General features: G+C 44.0%; 1 long non-coding RNA gene across 1 annotated transcript in view; it reads left to right on the forward strand.

Annotated features, from left to right (window-relative positions):
- Positions 1 to 15,305, forward strand: part of LOC132457729 (uncharacterized) — a 16,557-nt gene extending 1,252 nt beyond the window's left edge. The window contains exon 3 of the long non-coding RNA XR_009525756.1: positions 13,500 to 15,305. This is a non-coding gene — a long non-coding RNA (uncharacterized LOC132457729). The remainder of the gene's footprint in view (positions 1 to 13,499) is intronic.
- The last annotated feature ends 1,339 nt before the right edge of the window (positions 15,306 to 16,644 follow it).

The raw sequence follows: 16,644 nt of genomic DNA on the forward strand, positions 1-16,644 counted from the left end.
GATGCTATTTAACGCTATTTCATTTCAATGCTAATGTTAAGGGTTCAATCAAAACATAGAATAATGAAAGCCCTGGGCATGCTTAATACACTTGATTAAACAAGTGCATCCCGACTTTGCTCTGCACCCGATCCGCCGATAGATGGGATTACCTCGGCCAAGACCCCCTCCAGTGCCGAGCGAAATGGGAATGGCCTTTTGGACCTTTGCAGGTTCAAATTCAACCAACCCCAATCTGCACCGGACGCCCAAAAGGGCAGAGAGAACACGGCACATCTGTGAGGGCCAGTCATGAATAACTCCAACTTCTGCCTTTCTTTAATAAGATATAGGCCTATAGGAAAACCAAGGCCGACATAGGCCTATGTGCCTTTAAGGGGATCTTATAGAAATAAAGTGAAATGTGGGCCCCCTTTCAAGCTAGACTTAGTTGGGGTGGCCTAACGTGCACGGGCCCACATGTATGCCCGCCGGGTCTACTTCTGGGTTGCTAGAACAGGACCAGATAAAAGTTGTATGTGTCTTTGGGCTCAGTCTCAACTTCAAGCAAGCTCGTTTGTTGTTATGGCAACAGAATGAGGGCTGGCCTGGCTTGTTGATCCCTTTACTCCGCTAACCTGATTTCCCTGTATATCTCAAAAGTCATCTTATTTGCATATTTGTTAATTAAGGGACCGACATTTCGATCTTTCTTCGTTTCTCCCAGGAACACAATGAAGGCTTGCATATGCAGAAAGCCGCCTGGGAAAGCGACTAAAGCTATGCGCTTGAAACATTATTGATAGCATCGTTGCTGAAATGCACACGACTGAGGCCTTTAGTTAGGCCTAGTCGTCGATTTATACGTTAAAATATCAAGGGAAATTTACATTTTTTGATAATGCATGCAAATTACGCTAAATTTAATTAATTGATTAAACTAATCATTGTTTCTAAATATATGGACAGGCCCGATCTAGGCTTTTTGCTAAATTATGGCCATTTCTGTCTCTTCAATGGATGTCAGGAGCCGATAAGCCCGTGTGTGCTTGCACCACTAGTGGTGGCTGTGTGAAGCCTGCTGGAACACCCAAGTAGCGCGCGGTCTCCCGGGTGATGGCGGGACACCAGGCGAACGAGCTGTAATTCTGTCCCAGCCTATTGCAGGGGTGGGACCGTCCACAGTAGCGCGACTTAACTCCTCTTTCACCAGAGATACTCCTAATCCCATATCTTAGCAAGGGAAGCTGCTATCCCACAGTATATTAAGGGACAACAAAGTCAAATCTCAAAGCCACCCATGGTTTCTCAGCAGTTAGGCAGTCACGGTTTACACGCAGCGTGTCCAACCACCCTGCGTCAATTAACGAAGACGTTTGCCTCCCTGTGGCATAGGGTACAACTAGTTGTGGACAGTTATATGATCAAAGTGATTTATAGGCCTTGTTAAAAGAATATCATTACGTAGTACCTTTCATTCTTAGAGTTAGGGAAAATGTGTTTTTTCCATGACCCTTCTCTGGTAGGATGTAGCAGTGTTTCTGTAACGATTAAGGCTTTAATACATTTCATTTAAATTGTTTTCAATTGATACCCGGCAAGCGTTGAACTTTGTATCCTACCGCAAGAGCTAATAACAAATAAAGCAGGTTATTTGCTATGTTTTTATTGTATAGCCTATTCCCATATTAGGACTAATTTCTTTATTCAGCAGTTTTAGATTCAACAAACGATACGACGATTATCCAGGTTATGTGAAGGCTATTTGAAAAAGTAATTAATAATATATATATATATATATATATAGGCCTATATATAGGCCTATATGTATAGGTATACATGACTCTGTTAACATAAAAGCTACAAACAGTTCAAATCTTTATAAAACAGCATTACATGGGAAGCCATAATTATTTAGCTTGAACATTAGAAAAAGTGTATTGTAAAAGAGTAAATTATGATTTATTATTTATCTTTTAAATTTAATGTTCAATTAGAGTGTGAACCAATGCAAATTTCTCTGCTTAACAATGGTTACTTGGTTGTTGTATTATTATATATATTTATTTTGTATGTCTTTCTTTCAAATTATTTGGATTAAATAATCATTATTATATATGAAAATTATCCTAGGTCTATGTCTAATTTCGATTTCTCTAAGATCATTTATCTAAGAGCATCGGGTCGTTGCTAGTCCTCTCTTCTTGATGAAAATCAACATGATGTAAGCCTACAAGCCTACGTCTCATTCACAATATTGTAGTTTGATAGAACCGATTTGTTAGTGGAAAATAATTGTCTGTATACCAGGCCTGGGTGTGTGTTTGCTGTATTATTTTGATGGGAGTGCAGGCAAGGTGGGAATGCGGCCACTGGCTGTGATGTGTCTGAACTCCTATGACACGACTCTGTGAGATTCCTTCTCATAATTCAAACTGCATGAAGTGATGAAGCTGAAAGGGAGAGGGACAAAGCAGGAACAGAGAAATGGAGGGAAATAGAGAGAGAGAGAGAGAGAGAGAGAGAGAGAGAGAGAGAGAGAGAGGGGGGAGGAGGAATAGGTGAAAATTATGTCTGCATCAACAATGACCGTTCCTTTAGTGAAGGTACATTTGGGCCCCTAGAGGTTTGGGCCACTGCAAACCTGACGGTCTGTGTTTACTTTGCTTAGGTCATTCATCATGCAGGGAGGATTCCATCCTCACCCCCCCCCCTCATCACAGAGCCTCCATCTAGCAATTTGTTTCTGAATAAAAAATGTGATCATGATTGCTCCGGCGGAAAAATACGAGGAGAGGGAAATTCAAAATCAGCGTCTCTCCAAAGCCCGGGTGCTCCGTCTCGGTATCGATCAGCGACAGATCAAATGGATGAGGGGAGAGGCCGGCTGTCATTCCCCTGGTGTGTGGCAGTGAGGCTGAGCCACCCGCGCACAGGACAAGATTAGCCCCTTAGAAGGAACGTGACGATCATCATGAGATAATACACGTATGATCAACCATGCAGGAAAGTGCTCTTTCCGCCCCATCAAGATGAAAGATGCACCAAACAGGAAATGAGCAATTGGCTGGGCTGACAGCATAACATGTTTCTCCCTTTCTTGTGCCGTATGTTGGTATTTGCATGTTGGGCGTTAGTATGTATAAGAAGCACACGTACACGCACACAGATAGCACACACACACACAAACAAATTATATGCATGCATTTTGTTCTTAAGTTTTCCATGACATCTCTTTCACTTTCTTATGACGATGTACCTATTGTCAGTCGCTTTGGATAAAACGTCTTCGAAATGCCCTGAATGTAAATGTGAACGTACTCTGCTAGCCTTTGACATCCCGCCATACGGCAGCAACCCCTGCCAGGCCCTGATCAGGTGATCAGGTGTGCGCGCGGTGTCCTCCTCCTGTGTGATTCCCCTTGAGGCGTGCTGCGCCTGCGTGAATAACACAGTGCCACAGCCCCTGTCTGACCCCTACCCTCCGCGGTGGCAGGGAACATTCAGCGGCACATGTCCACAGCGCCGACGCCAGCCTCCTTCCAATATCCCACCCTTTCCCTCCTTTCAAACGGCTCCGGGAAGCCGGGGCAGGGCCACGCCAGCCAATCATGGCGAAGGACACTCAAGTCATTAAAAGTTAATGAAACCTATAAACATGGTCCGCCAGTGATTCATTTAAACCCCCGATCCAATCTCCTAGCCCAGCCAATGCAAACAAGCCTGTGCGGCCCCAGTGTGGTCGTCGGAATAACAAACTACGCAATATTTTGTCCTGCACATGTTCCCTCTATGCAGACAGCGGCGGTGTGATAGGCTATTTCACAGCGGCACTTGTCCAATTTACTGAATGCCAGAATGGTGTTATGCAGAGGTGAATTCTGTAATCTGCGTTAGAGTTGAATTTAATGCCTTTCCTTTTACAACGGGGCTGCTTGTCGGGAATGGTCGCAATAGATATGCCCTTTCAACATTCATGAGAATCACTGACATTCAAATAATGTGCTCATTTTAATACCGCGTGAGCGAGAGCCAAATCAGTGTGAGGAACTGGTGTTTGTTCTGCCCCATGGTTATGCGAGTGTCGAGAACGGTTCCGTGATCCATGCAGATTATGGCTATGGTTGAGGTTTAGGGATGGCCTTTTTTTTTTACTAGGTCCTCTCTATATGTCCGTCTTTGTTTCTTTGGTTATGGCATTCATCATGGTTTCAGGTGAGAACTTGTGATTGACATCACTTCCCTGCTTGTTACACCACACGCCCTAAATGACACGCCACAATAAATCCGATCACAACCAATCAACAGCCATGAGGGGTCCTTGTACAAGAGCCAATAAAGCAGGAGTTAAGTGGTCGAACAGCAACCCCTTCTGTTTTAAAGACTTCCATCCCCCCCCCCCCCCCCCCATCCCTCCCCATGTCCCCCACATATTTTTCCTTGGGGGCCATTCAAATTACATTGCACCCAACGGGTATCACCACTGTCAGCCCTCTAATTAATTCCCATAGCCGGACTTGAATCAAATTAATCCCCATTTTAATCCTATATAAATGGCAATGTCGTTCATCATGGAGAGGCTGAGGCTTGGTTGAAGGATCGGGGGGATGGTGTCGAAAGGGCTGTTGAGCAGATTATGGTGAGGGATGAGGGCGGTGAGGTTCCACCGACGCCGAGTGGTCCCTTGATACACACTATTTAACCCTCGCCTGCACCACAGCGACAGAGCCGCATGCAGCCACTGCCATTTAATATCCGTTCAGATTAAGGAGTCAACAGGAAGATTTATTGTTCTTATCGCCACGACGATGCACCGTTACAATGATACAACATGATAGAGAATAAAATCTAAATTGTATGGCAGATTCAATTGTCATGCATCAAGTATTTCTAGGAATCTTTTAAGGGCACAGTAATGAAATGTATTGGGATTTGATAGACTTCACATGACTTGCGGTCACAATGTCGGAAACAGTTGCGTCTGTATATTGATGCAAATAAAACTTCATGTATCCATCGCATGCAAACTAAGGTTTGCATGTCAGCTGCAGTCAATTTTGTTTATGATGTTGTGATCAGGGTTCTGACCGCTTTATGTTATTATTATAGTTCCGTTTATTCAAAGATAGTTTGCTAAAGGACTAATCTATCCAAACACGATTGTGCCACAGTGAAGCATTACCGGTGTCTTTTAAATGCAAATATAAGTATTTGTATAAAGGTCCAGATGGCGGCTCGAGCAGCAGTTATTGACGTGTGTCTCTGTAAAAATTGGTACTGACAGAACTGTGAGAACTTGTGTTTCATTGCCAGTGCTTGTGTGATGATAGACGGGAAATGAAAAATACCACCTGCTCATTCACCACTAGCGCGATGACACTATGTCTCTGCGTTCTGAGGAGGCGTACGAGAGGGAGTGCTGTCTGCGACCCAAATGTGTCCTGTGTAACGTTAGAATATATTTTTTTATATTCAGAGGAAATACAGCAATATCACAATTTAACCAGTAAAGTTGCATCTTCCTTGCATGGATTCTGTTTCAAGGCTGTCTGAAAAGGAGTGGTTGTCCGCCCTATGTTTTTTGTTAACTTGGCTGCGGAAACACATTTTGCATATATTTGCCGCGGTTGTTGACGCAAATTTAAGAAGCCGTATCTAAAGTTTGTAAAAGTAAAAGGTGGCGAGGGAGGCATCTGAGGATGGCAGACTGTTCTGAAGTAAGTTCGGCAGTTTGGTGGATTGGTTTGGTTGCCGTAAAGCCTGGTCCACCAAATGTCCCCAAAAGCTATGGTTTATTGACGCATCTGTAAGCCTACATATTTATCTGCCAAGCTTGGCTCGTGTATCTACCTACTGTTGTGGAGAGCTTGAGGAAAGGCACACACACACACACACACACGCACAAAAGTTTTCTGTTTGCCTTCATTCTACCAAATCCTGGACAGCCGTGTTACAGCCCATCACTATTCATACCATTGTGCTGTCACAACAACTAAAGGCATCATTTGTGTCGCACAATCTCATCTTGTATGTATCCACTACCAAATGTTTGGCGACTGGGAGTGGCATTGGTGGCGGCTGTATAATTTGGTAGGAAACATTTTACCGAACATTTGGTGCTAAAAAAAAAAGAAACGCCGGCATCGGCCCCAAGGCTTAAAGCAATTAATTCAGGATCCTGACATAAACTCTCCAATCCTTTGACAGCTTGGAGCTGAAATAAAAATGCTAGTTCTCCTGGGAACGGCAGGAGATAGCCGGCTCTTTTCTGGACTGTTTGCTCACTGGCCCTGAGAGCAATCTTCCCCAGTCAGAATGAAATGCAAGGACACAAACAATGTACCGGCGAGAGAATGGGAGATGGGGAATGAACAGTTTGGACTATTTGCTCAGCAGAAGGGCAGCCACAATGGCTGGCCCATGGCTTTCCCATGCATCAAGCCTCTTAGTGCTAGGCCTCCCTTTGTTGGCTGTTTTCTCCTTCCCCAGGCCAGATAAGAGGCCAGCTGCCCTATACTTTTTAATTCCCCCCCTTTCAATACCCGCCCATACTGTATGGTCATTTATCGAAGGATGCCACGCCGTTGTTGTCGGCCGAGCAGGTTATCGGAGTACGCATCTTCGGTCACCTACGCATGTGCGCTCGTTTACGGGGTCCGGGGCCCAATCGCTTTAACATGAAAGGCCAGGCTGGAGGACGGGGAGGGGAACAGCGCCTGACCCTTCCTTTCTTCTGAGAGGAGGCAGCACAAGTCAAGCACAGAGTGCGATTACGATACCAGAGGGCTCTTTGCATGTGCCGTCGCTTTAGCATCTCATTGGTAGAGAGCAGGGACGCTTCTAGAAAGGAAAAAAGGACAAAGAAAGAAGGCCAGGATTGAAATTGGGTGGTAGAGCAAAGCCCAACGTGTGGTAAATAGTAAAACGCCGCCATTTTAAGCAACCGATGGCAGAACACTCTGAGAGTGGCGGCCCCGGAGTGGAATACTGTTGGGAGAAGGCACTTGAAGAAGAAATGAGATGTGGCGTTTATATGACCTAATGACAACTCCAGTCAGAAGAGCAAGCAAACACGGCGGGTTGTAGTGGCTCTAGTGAAGGCATGGCTCCATATTGTGCCCTCTTTGTTTTGGTTTTGTCGGTTTGCATTTGGATTTAGGTTGACTTTGTTCTGGTTGTAATGAAGCCCTATTCTCACTACGGTGTTTGTATTGTGACTCACGTTGACTTGCTGTTTCGACTCGATGTAAAAGATGACTCGGGAATATATAAAAATAGATATTAATGAGATGTAATGATAATGTCTAAAGGCATGTTTGAATAGACAGCAAACCAATAAGTGCATGCAGACACAAACACACAAACAAATACACACACAAAGACACACACATAAACCCATCCCCCTCTGCAAAGGCTCCTGGTTGATTTCTACTAGTCGTGTGCCGTTATAAACAGAGTGAAAAACAAAACTAAGAACTTGGTTCCATAGAAAAGCAATCACTTTTACTACTTACTAAAAATAAAAAAACGAACAAAAGGTCAGATAAAACTATCAATAAATCTATACATTATATACATTTACACATTTTATAGACATACACTGATTTCAAGTGGCATTGATTTTAATCAGACAGCCTTTGTACATTTCACAACAACTCAACGACTAAGCCCTTAATCTATGAAAACATATTTTAAACTGAGATGCTGTTGCAGGAGAGGATGGGATAAGCCACGTTCCTGGAAAGCGGTTCTTTATATGAAATCATACATCGTCTCTAATGACAAGTTTTTGTCTTTATCATCATAAAAAATAGATATTAAATCATCCGGGTGCAATGCCTTGTTCTTCTCCAGAAACAATAGGAGTTTGTTTCCACCTCTAACCTGCTTCCACTGTCGTAGCCAACGTGTCAAAGATCAGGTGGGGCAGGATGAATAGCTCTGCTATTGCGTGGCCTGGGAGAGCCAGGGCAGTCTTCTGGGTGGTGCTCCCAGCTTCACGCCCCGCCAGTAGTGAAAAAAAGCGGAGAAAAGGGTTCGAGCCATTTCAACACCGCTTAAGGTTGTCTACGGCCGTGTAATTTATGAGTTGAGAGGACTTGGTTTTTAAGTTCACTACAACCTACAATCTGCGGGCATTTAAGGGTGGAGAACAACCTGTGAGTCATAGGAAACTTACAACACACCTCCCATTACCTCAGGCGCTATCAGTTTTGTGGAAACCTGTAGCATTCTGGCCGGTAAAAGGATTTTTTAAGGTGCTCCATGTGGATTTCATGAAGCTGTGTTGTAGATGTGATGCGGCGCTTAATGTGTTTTGTGACCTTGTTGCAATTTTAAGGTTGAGAGACTGTGACCAGGGCGTTTCCATGTCCATGGCGCTCAGTGGGTGGTCATAGGTACGACCTGTCAGTCAGGAAGATGGATTGACAGGCTTGTGGTTAGCCTTCTGGCAAACTGTTCAGAGGAAATGGTACCTCCTCAGTAAAGTAAAGTGAGTCAATGGCCCTTGTGTTTGCAACAGCAATGCTGACGTTATTAGGAAGGTTATAATTACTGTTAATATAGAGTGCCCATATTTTACAGGTTCAGCCTGAGGTCAGTATAGGCAACTGGATATTTCGTGTCCACACCGGCAAGAAAGACGGAAACACTCTGAGAAAGTCAGTCGTGTAGACATGCAAAATGATTCATTCTTAAAAACTAGTTTAGTGGATTCGATTGTCTTTAGGTTGTTTTTGAGAAATTTGCCTGTGTAAAATAAGGGTAAATATCACTCCCTTTTACAGCTTGTCTGGTAAAATTTTTAACCAAATAATGAAAATTAAATGAAACCAAACCAAATGTTGTTATTAAGTATATCAGGAGTAAAACATGTTCTGTCAAATAAAGTGCACAATATAAATACAAACCCAACGACAGCATTTTAAAAGCTTGGAGAAGCATGCTCACATTTCTCGAAAAAGCACAAACAACATAATGCTCCATCATTTGTAAAACAACAGGTGAAGGTTTAACTTGTTTATTTTATTTTAGGCCTCAATTAATTTCAACAAATACAAACTAGAAACAATTCTAACACCTTCTTTGTGCCATTATTATTGATAAACATTGTTATTTTATTATTAATAAACATTGATTGCCTGTTAATATTTAAATAGAGTATTGCCACGGGATGAAATAGGCCAAATTAACTATTATTTCTAAAAGTATTAAAGGATTTAAGTTTCTTGTTCAAGCAAACAACAAAATAAAACATTATGATAAGATTTAAGTTTCTTGCTAAAGAAAACAACAAAATAATATAATTTTATTAAAGAAAATGATAATTATATTGTACAGAATTACAAAAAGCCTTTTAACAATATTAATATGAATTGGTTACACAATCATAATTGTGTGTAATTAATTAGCATTAAAATACTGAATCCAATGCAAACATGTACAATTATAGTTGTGTTTAAAGGGAGGAAAGCAAGTCATTAATATAGATTATGGTTAATTATGAAATTGAAATGACTGTTTTAATAAAACCGATTTAAGGCTTTTCTTAAAACCAGTAAACAAATTGTTATACTTCAAATGTTTCTATTAAAAAATAGCATAAATAAAAATATCTTTGAAAACAATATACATTTGTATTTTAATACACTATTTACCTAATTCACAATACGTAATCTGTCCCTCAATTAATCGTCCGCCATTTAGCAGTAAAAACGACTCAATCCGACAGAGTCTTCCTTCAAATGACCTTTCGTTGCCAATGCATGGATGTCAGCACCCTGTAAACACCTCTGACACACATGCTTGAAGGGGCTAGGCGAGTCCGCTCCACATTCCTGGCTGTCCTGCGTCGAGGGCTCACCTCTGACGCCAGGACGCCAGGCTCCCACGCTCCCACTGACTGTGGGACTGCACCCAGTACCCAGCGCATACTCCCATTTCATCCACATTATTGTTTACATTGTGTGATCTCAATATTGAATCTTTAATCTAACAAAAAAGGTAACTCTAATTATTAATAATGGATGTAATTATATTATATATTAATAATCTATAATAATAATATCCTTAATAATTAACATACTCATTACAGTGAGAGTCATCGGTAAATGCTTTTCTAAGGCCGTTTCTGGGGACGGATCTCAGACCCGGAGGTTTGCCCGTGCTGTAGCTGAACTTCAGAGGGGAGACTGCACAGATCCTGGGCCGGAAACCAGAAAGTGCGAGGGGCGGACTTCCACAGTTGTCCCTGTTTTCTTACCGATATATACTTCCAAAGAAGAACTCATTCTCCACTGCAGGATGGAGGTTTCAAAATAAGTTTTTAACTCATGTATTTCTACATCGGGAAGGCTGCATTGCAGACGAATACCGTTTTTTAAAAACGTCTTCCTATGTTTTTAACAAGGTTGTATTTTAAACCTTTACCGACCCTTTGTCTAAGGGCCTTGGTGTCCGTCCAGGTCGTTTAGCTTCTCTTCCCGCCAGCTATACGGGAAAAAGTTTAGTCTACCAGTGCTGGCCGAGTTTCCGCTTGCTGTCGGCCATGGAGGGACACCGACAAAGGGATACCTGGATCCCAGATTTACGGTCAGCCGTATGACGTTTGTTGTGGTTGCGCCGGTCAGGTTGTCTCCAGTAGAGACCTAACCCGCGTGTCGCCAGTCCACAGATCCCCGCCCCCCAGCCACACGATTGGTGGAACTACATTTGAAGCGAGCGAAGAGGAAGCGCCCCGCTCACCCAGATCTGAGCTCATCTGCCATCAGACGAAAGATGTTCATCTAAAGTCTGATTTGCGAGACTACCGGGGACAGACTTTCAGACCCCCAACCCCACCCCCTGCCCACACACACCCCCACACACACACACACACAGAAACACACACACACACACACACACACACACACACACACACACACACACACACACACACACACACACACACACACAGACACACACACACAAGTAGATGTGTTTTAAAATGCAATGGAAGCACGCTCTACCAGGATGTGGGATTTTGGGAATATAATTCCAGCCCAGTGCTTATCGGCACACCCAGACTGTTTGAGTGTTTTGAGATGCGGGCTCCCTGAGGACAGATCGACGGCGTCCTGGCAGGACTGCATATCCAATACATGGACGGAGGGGATTCATGGAGGCTGTGTCTCTTACAAACTGCTCGACGGAGGGAGGATTCCCCCAGCGGTGCACACATAGCCGGGGAAGGTCCGAAAACATACGAATGAGGCTCACAGCCATAACAACCAAGCATGCATGCATGTATGCATGCTCACAGACGGACAGGGATGCAATGCACACAGTGGCGCGCGTGCGTGTGCATAGGCCTGCGCAGAGGCGGCTTAGACGAGCACACACACACGCACACACAATGCATATTCAACTTCATGTGCGTGCACACAAACACACAGAAGCATACACGTACACACACACACACACACGCATACACACTGAAACTCTCTCTCGCACACACACGAACGCACGCACGCACGCACGCACGCACGCACGCACGCACGCACGCACGCACGCACGCACGCACGCACACACACACAGACACACACACACACACACACACACACACACACACACACACACACACACACAAACTGACTCTTACTTACTTGCTTATGGCTGTCCATCGTATTCGATGATGATGTTAGTTATTGTGGGGGGTTGCGTTGATGCCATTTCATGTGGCTAACTGACTCAGAAACACACACACACACAAACACAAACTAACTCACACAGAAACACAAACACAAACTTACACACACACACACACACACACATGCACACTGACTCACACAGACAAAGTGCACCTCTCAGTCCCGGGTTGTGACCGGCCGATGGCATGGCCCAGGTATGTCAACTATGTTTGCCAAGCCATCCATCAGCCACCTTCCCTACTGAAACAGGAACCTTTGTTTAAAGCATACAGTTGTTAAGCCCATCCTTTTGACTCAAGTCAGGCTAATTTATTTCCTTATGGCCGAGGCAGGAGGATTTATCGGCACCTATGTTTTGGACTCTTTGTCCTCCACTTGTTGTGGGCTGCCCTGTGTTCAGTGTGTTGGGAGGAGGGTGAAAAGAAAAAAAAATGGGTAGTGAGAAAGATGACGTTGGGCTGCGGTTTGAGGACAGCCATGGCTCTTATCGTCTGTGACCAGGGTTAGCAAATAAACGCACGGCGGTGGACGTCAAGCCGCATGTGATTTATAGCGACGTGGTGTTCACATATGACCCGCACCACATGGACGGTTTTGAAAGTCCTTTGATAGCCCTGCATAAGGGAGCTTTTGTAATTGAAAAATATATATCGACATGTTTTGGTACTGTTTTGGGTAATATTTTGACCTGTCTGAGCACAATACATTGGAGAACAGTGTCCTGAATACAATGTTTCAACGTTTTGTGTGTAATTTGAATCTACTATACCATACTACAATTCTATAATATACTTTATCAACTATTTCAATAACTATGTCTCAATATTACTATTTTCAGTTGCTGTTAAATATTTGCTGCCGTAGTACAAAGTACAGATTTTGCAGCAACTTGCATCATTTAATCGCTGGCAGATATCGTATCGTGAAACGATCCGAGGTAATCAGCCCTTGAGCAGGTTTTCTAACCCTGAGATTCAACCCTGAGAGCTATTCTGAGAACTATACAGAAACATAAAGCAAGAAAAGCTGCCTGTGTTTGCCAAAGCACATAGTGAGTGGGAGTCTCTCGCTCCACGGCACCACAACCTTCATCTATCTCCAGACGGGCCGCAGAGGAGAGCAGATATGGCTAAATGCGCCGTGTTAATGATTGACCTGCCGAGCACAGAGCATCCTGCGCTGAGTGCCCACTTTGCCGGCTCTTGTTCTGCGTTTCTTCAGCTCTAAATGTTTGTGGTCCCACCGTCCCCTCTCCAGATCCCTTACAGTACTTGTTAGCTTTCCGGGGGTGAGGGTGGGGTCAAGACTGAGTTTCAATAAAGAACCATTGGCATGCCGAGGTGAAGGAGAGATAAGAGTTTGTCTTGGGCCCTTTTACCGGGTTACAAGAATGGGCCTGTGTAAACTTAATTTCCCCTTAAGATAAATGCGGCCCTGCTTTGTGAGAGCGAGTTCATGCACTGCCTTTTTTTTGTCCTAAAGCCTTCTTTGACAGGCGTGAAATGAGTCTCCTACTTTCATTAACAGTTCAAGATGGAGGGTAAACTCCAGGTCCAGGGACTGTTAATTAATTATGGGCCGAGTTGACTTGTCCTTGGCTTTAAAGACTTGTTCAGTTTATGGTCATTTTTTGGGAAACTGGGTTAATAAAAATGTATGAAACTGCATTTAATGTGTATTAAAATGCACGCCGCACTATGCGGCAGCTTGACTCAATTATGTTATAGCTCCCAATCAATAACTTTGTGACGATATTCTTGCAAGATGTTTTCAAAAGGAACTAATATAAAGAGAGAGCTTAACCTTGTGTGTTCTTCTTATCCTCTACAGATGTGCGGGGCTTTGATTCGATGGAAACTTTTCAATGGCGGCCCACCGTCTACTTTCAACACACTACTCGGACCTTAAAAGGCACTTTCCTGTTTGACGTACCTGGCTGCAATATGAAATATCAAAGCCTCTGTCAGTGTGGAGCTGAATGGGAACAAAAGAGAGGCCTCCATTAATGATTAACTGTTCTAAAAGCCCCGGCTTTTGTATTCCCATGGTGCCCGGGCTATCTTGCCGCCATGTGACATGCTCACAGCATTTTTCGAGCAGATTGGGGGAAAGCTAGTGAGCAAACACAGGTGCTTTGGAGCGGCGTTGGCGATGCTGTCAGGGACAACCACAAACAAGAGCAGCTATGCCTGGCTAAATGAATCCCCGCCGCACCCCCCTTCCCCCGCCCCGCCACCACCAGCCACACACCCGACCCCCGTACGCTGCAGTGCTAGCTAACTTGTTTGCTAGCTTCCTAGCTCTCGCATTAAAGCCAAAGCCTCCCTTCTGGAGAGTCTGCCCCCTCCCCTCCTCAAACCCCGCCCCCCAGACACAGTCCAATGTTCACTACAGCTGAGCTCCACAACTTCTCACACCCTCCAAAGAAACAAACAAATAAACGTGAGGACTGCGGAGCACTTCTTTGAGGCGATGGCGTTTGCTGTGATCACGATTAGTGGGAGAGCAAACACATTAACGATGTTCCGGTTTACACTTTCCAAAGCAAAATAAAATGTCTTTCACTTCAAGTGGGGCCATTCTAGTGACCCCCCCCCCAGTGACAAATAAAGCATATACGGGCTGGATGATCTCTTGGAAGCTAATAAAACACATTTTGTGATGGGTACCCCATCGGTACCTCTTAGCATGCAAAATACTCTCATAAATATCTGGAGTTTTTGTTTTTGTCCATGTTTCTTTTGTTGGAGTTAATGGCAAGGACATGTGTAACTAAAGTCAACCATCGCTTCCTACTGCCTGGCTGGCATAAAAGCGACTAGGGGGGTGCTGCATGTCGCACAACTTACGATAAGACCATCCAGATGATAGCCATGCGTTATCTTTACATGGCTTTCCGGCCGGGAGACAAATGAACAAAGTGTGATAACAGGAACAAAAGCTCAGCTCTTATTGGCTGTGGGCTTAATAGAAAAAAATTGTTGCATGGAAAAATCACAAAAGGTGCAGTTCATTTATTTTTTAATTTTCTCCATTGCCAAGGTCTCACGGTTTATCGCTTCCAATATTTATATTGACTTTAGTGGGAAATATGCTTTTGTGGGATGCAATTACCCGGACCTATAAAGCAGTTCTTACAAGTGGAAAGACGATAAAACGTGTTTCAGGAAAACACTTCAAATTAACCAGAGGGGGAAATGAATTCATAAAGGAGAGGCAGAAAAGAGGGCAGAGGAGGCTAGATGGGAACCGAGCAAGACAGAGAGACAGACATACAGACGGACAGCACAAAAGGGGGGGGGGGGGGGGGGGACAAGAGACGGAGAGAAAGGAGAGGGAGAGAGAAAGAGAGAGAGAGAAAGGGAGAGAGAGGTCAAAAGTGGTTACCTCAGAGACGGGCTGATGATCAGTGAAGCACCACTTCTCTCTGGCTGGGCTTTTCCAGCCCAATTCTCCGTCTCTCAGAGGTTTGTGTATACTCAGGGAATCACTCACGGCCCGTGTTTGCTCCATTTCCCCAAAAATAATTGGAAAAAAATATGGTTGCCCTGACATGAAATGTTCGGCCGAGAAAAGAAAAAAAAAACGCTGATTATCCCCGTTATAATTGTAAGAATAAAGCATTTACATTTTTGAGCAACTGTGTCGTTTAGTGAAGTCAGAGAGATGTGATTATAAGCTTTTGTTGACTGCACTATAATTAAACCAAAAGGAAAAATCCCCCTTCACATTTTTAGGTCAAGTTTTACCGCCTCAAACCTGAAGCCTGCCATCTTTATGGATTCTGCAGAGGTGACTGAAAATGGTGTGGATCTCTTCATCCATTTCGGTCTCCCCCTCCGGTTTTCCTTATTTCCTCTGGCCAACCGCAGGGATTTACCCCGCACCGGCCGTGAGCAGAGTCTGATCAGAGGAGTTACAAAGCCTCACTTTTAGGGGTCTTACTGTAATTCACCGGGCTGCTTTGTGAAGTGTGGGGGCCCGCATCTCAAGAGGGATTTGAGACAACATCTTTGTTGCGTCCTCATTGTCCCGCGCGCCAAAGTCGTCCAGCCCCCCCTTATTGTGGAGCGGAGCAAAACTCGCCTCAGAACCCGGCTCAATCAAAGAAAAGTTTTCCAGTAATGAGGTAAGACATGAAAGCTCATTGAAGGCGGCCACATGTTGAAAGGTCTTTTTGATCTCACCGGGGCACAATGGCCGAATTTGAAAAGAGCAAAGTGTGCTCTGAGCGCCAATGCGCCGCTTCAAACCTCTGGTCTTTTGACGGGCCTGCACCTAGAAAGAGAGTAATACTCCGTTGGGTGGAAAATGTAATTCATCCGGGATCGTCAGCTCTGAGGGGAGGGGCCCCGGGGCCCATTATAGATTCAAGAGAGAGGCTAGCCTTTTACTCAAGGTTTTTGCCCTAGTAACAGAGCGTTGTGGTGATGCAGTCTTTTTTTCAAAATATTTATCACGTTTATAACAGATCATTGTTCATTAAATATATATATATATATATATATATATATATATATATATATATATATATATACCATAGTTATTCTGGAGAGGTGTAAGATCGTGCCTAAGACAGCACAACAAAACGATTCGACGTCTTGTGATAAATAATTGAACCATTTTTAAAGGGTAAATAATAAATCCCGGTGAAGAACAGGGAAGATTTCCTCGAGACCGGATCTTGTTGGTTATGAAGACATATGAAAGCCTTAATGGGGGCTGGGACAGGCAGTCTGGGTCGGTAAAGGGACGACTCTGTCCGGTCTGTGTCTGGTAAACTATCTGGAGAGTTACCATCAGACAGCCACCTGCGCAGGGAAAACTGTGTCGATTTGTATTGCTTTCCTTTGATTGTGTTTCATTTAAGTGAGGCATTATCAAACTCATGTTGGGATTTTCCTTAAAAAAATAATGTTTTAACCACATCTGTTATGGCCATACAGCTCACAATGCTGCAAGGCGTGAACACAAA

The sequence above is a fragment of the Gadus macrocephalus genome, chromosome 5 (genome assembly GCF_031168955.1).
Source record: "Gadus macrocephalus chromosome 5, ASM3116895v1".
Lineage (NCBI taxonomy): Eukaryota > Metazoa > Chordata > Actinopteri > Gadiformes > Gadidae > Gadus > Gadus macrocephalus.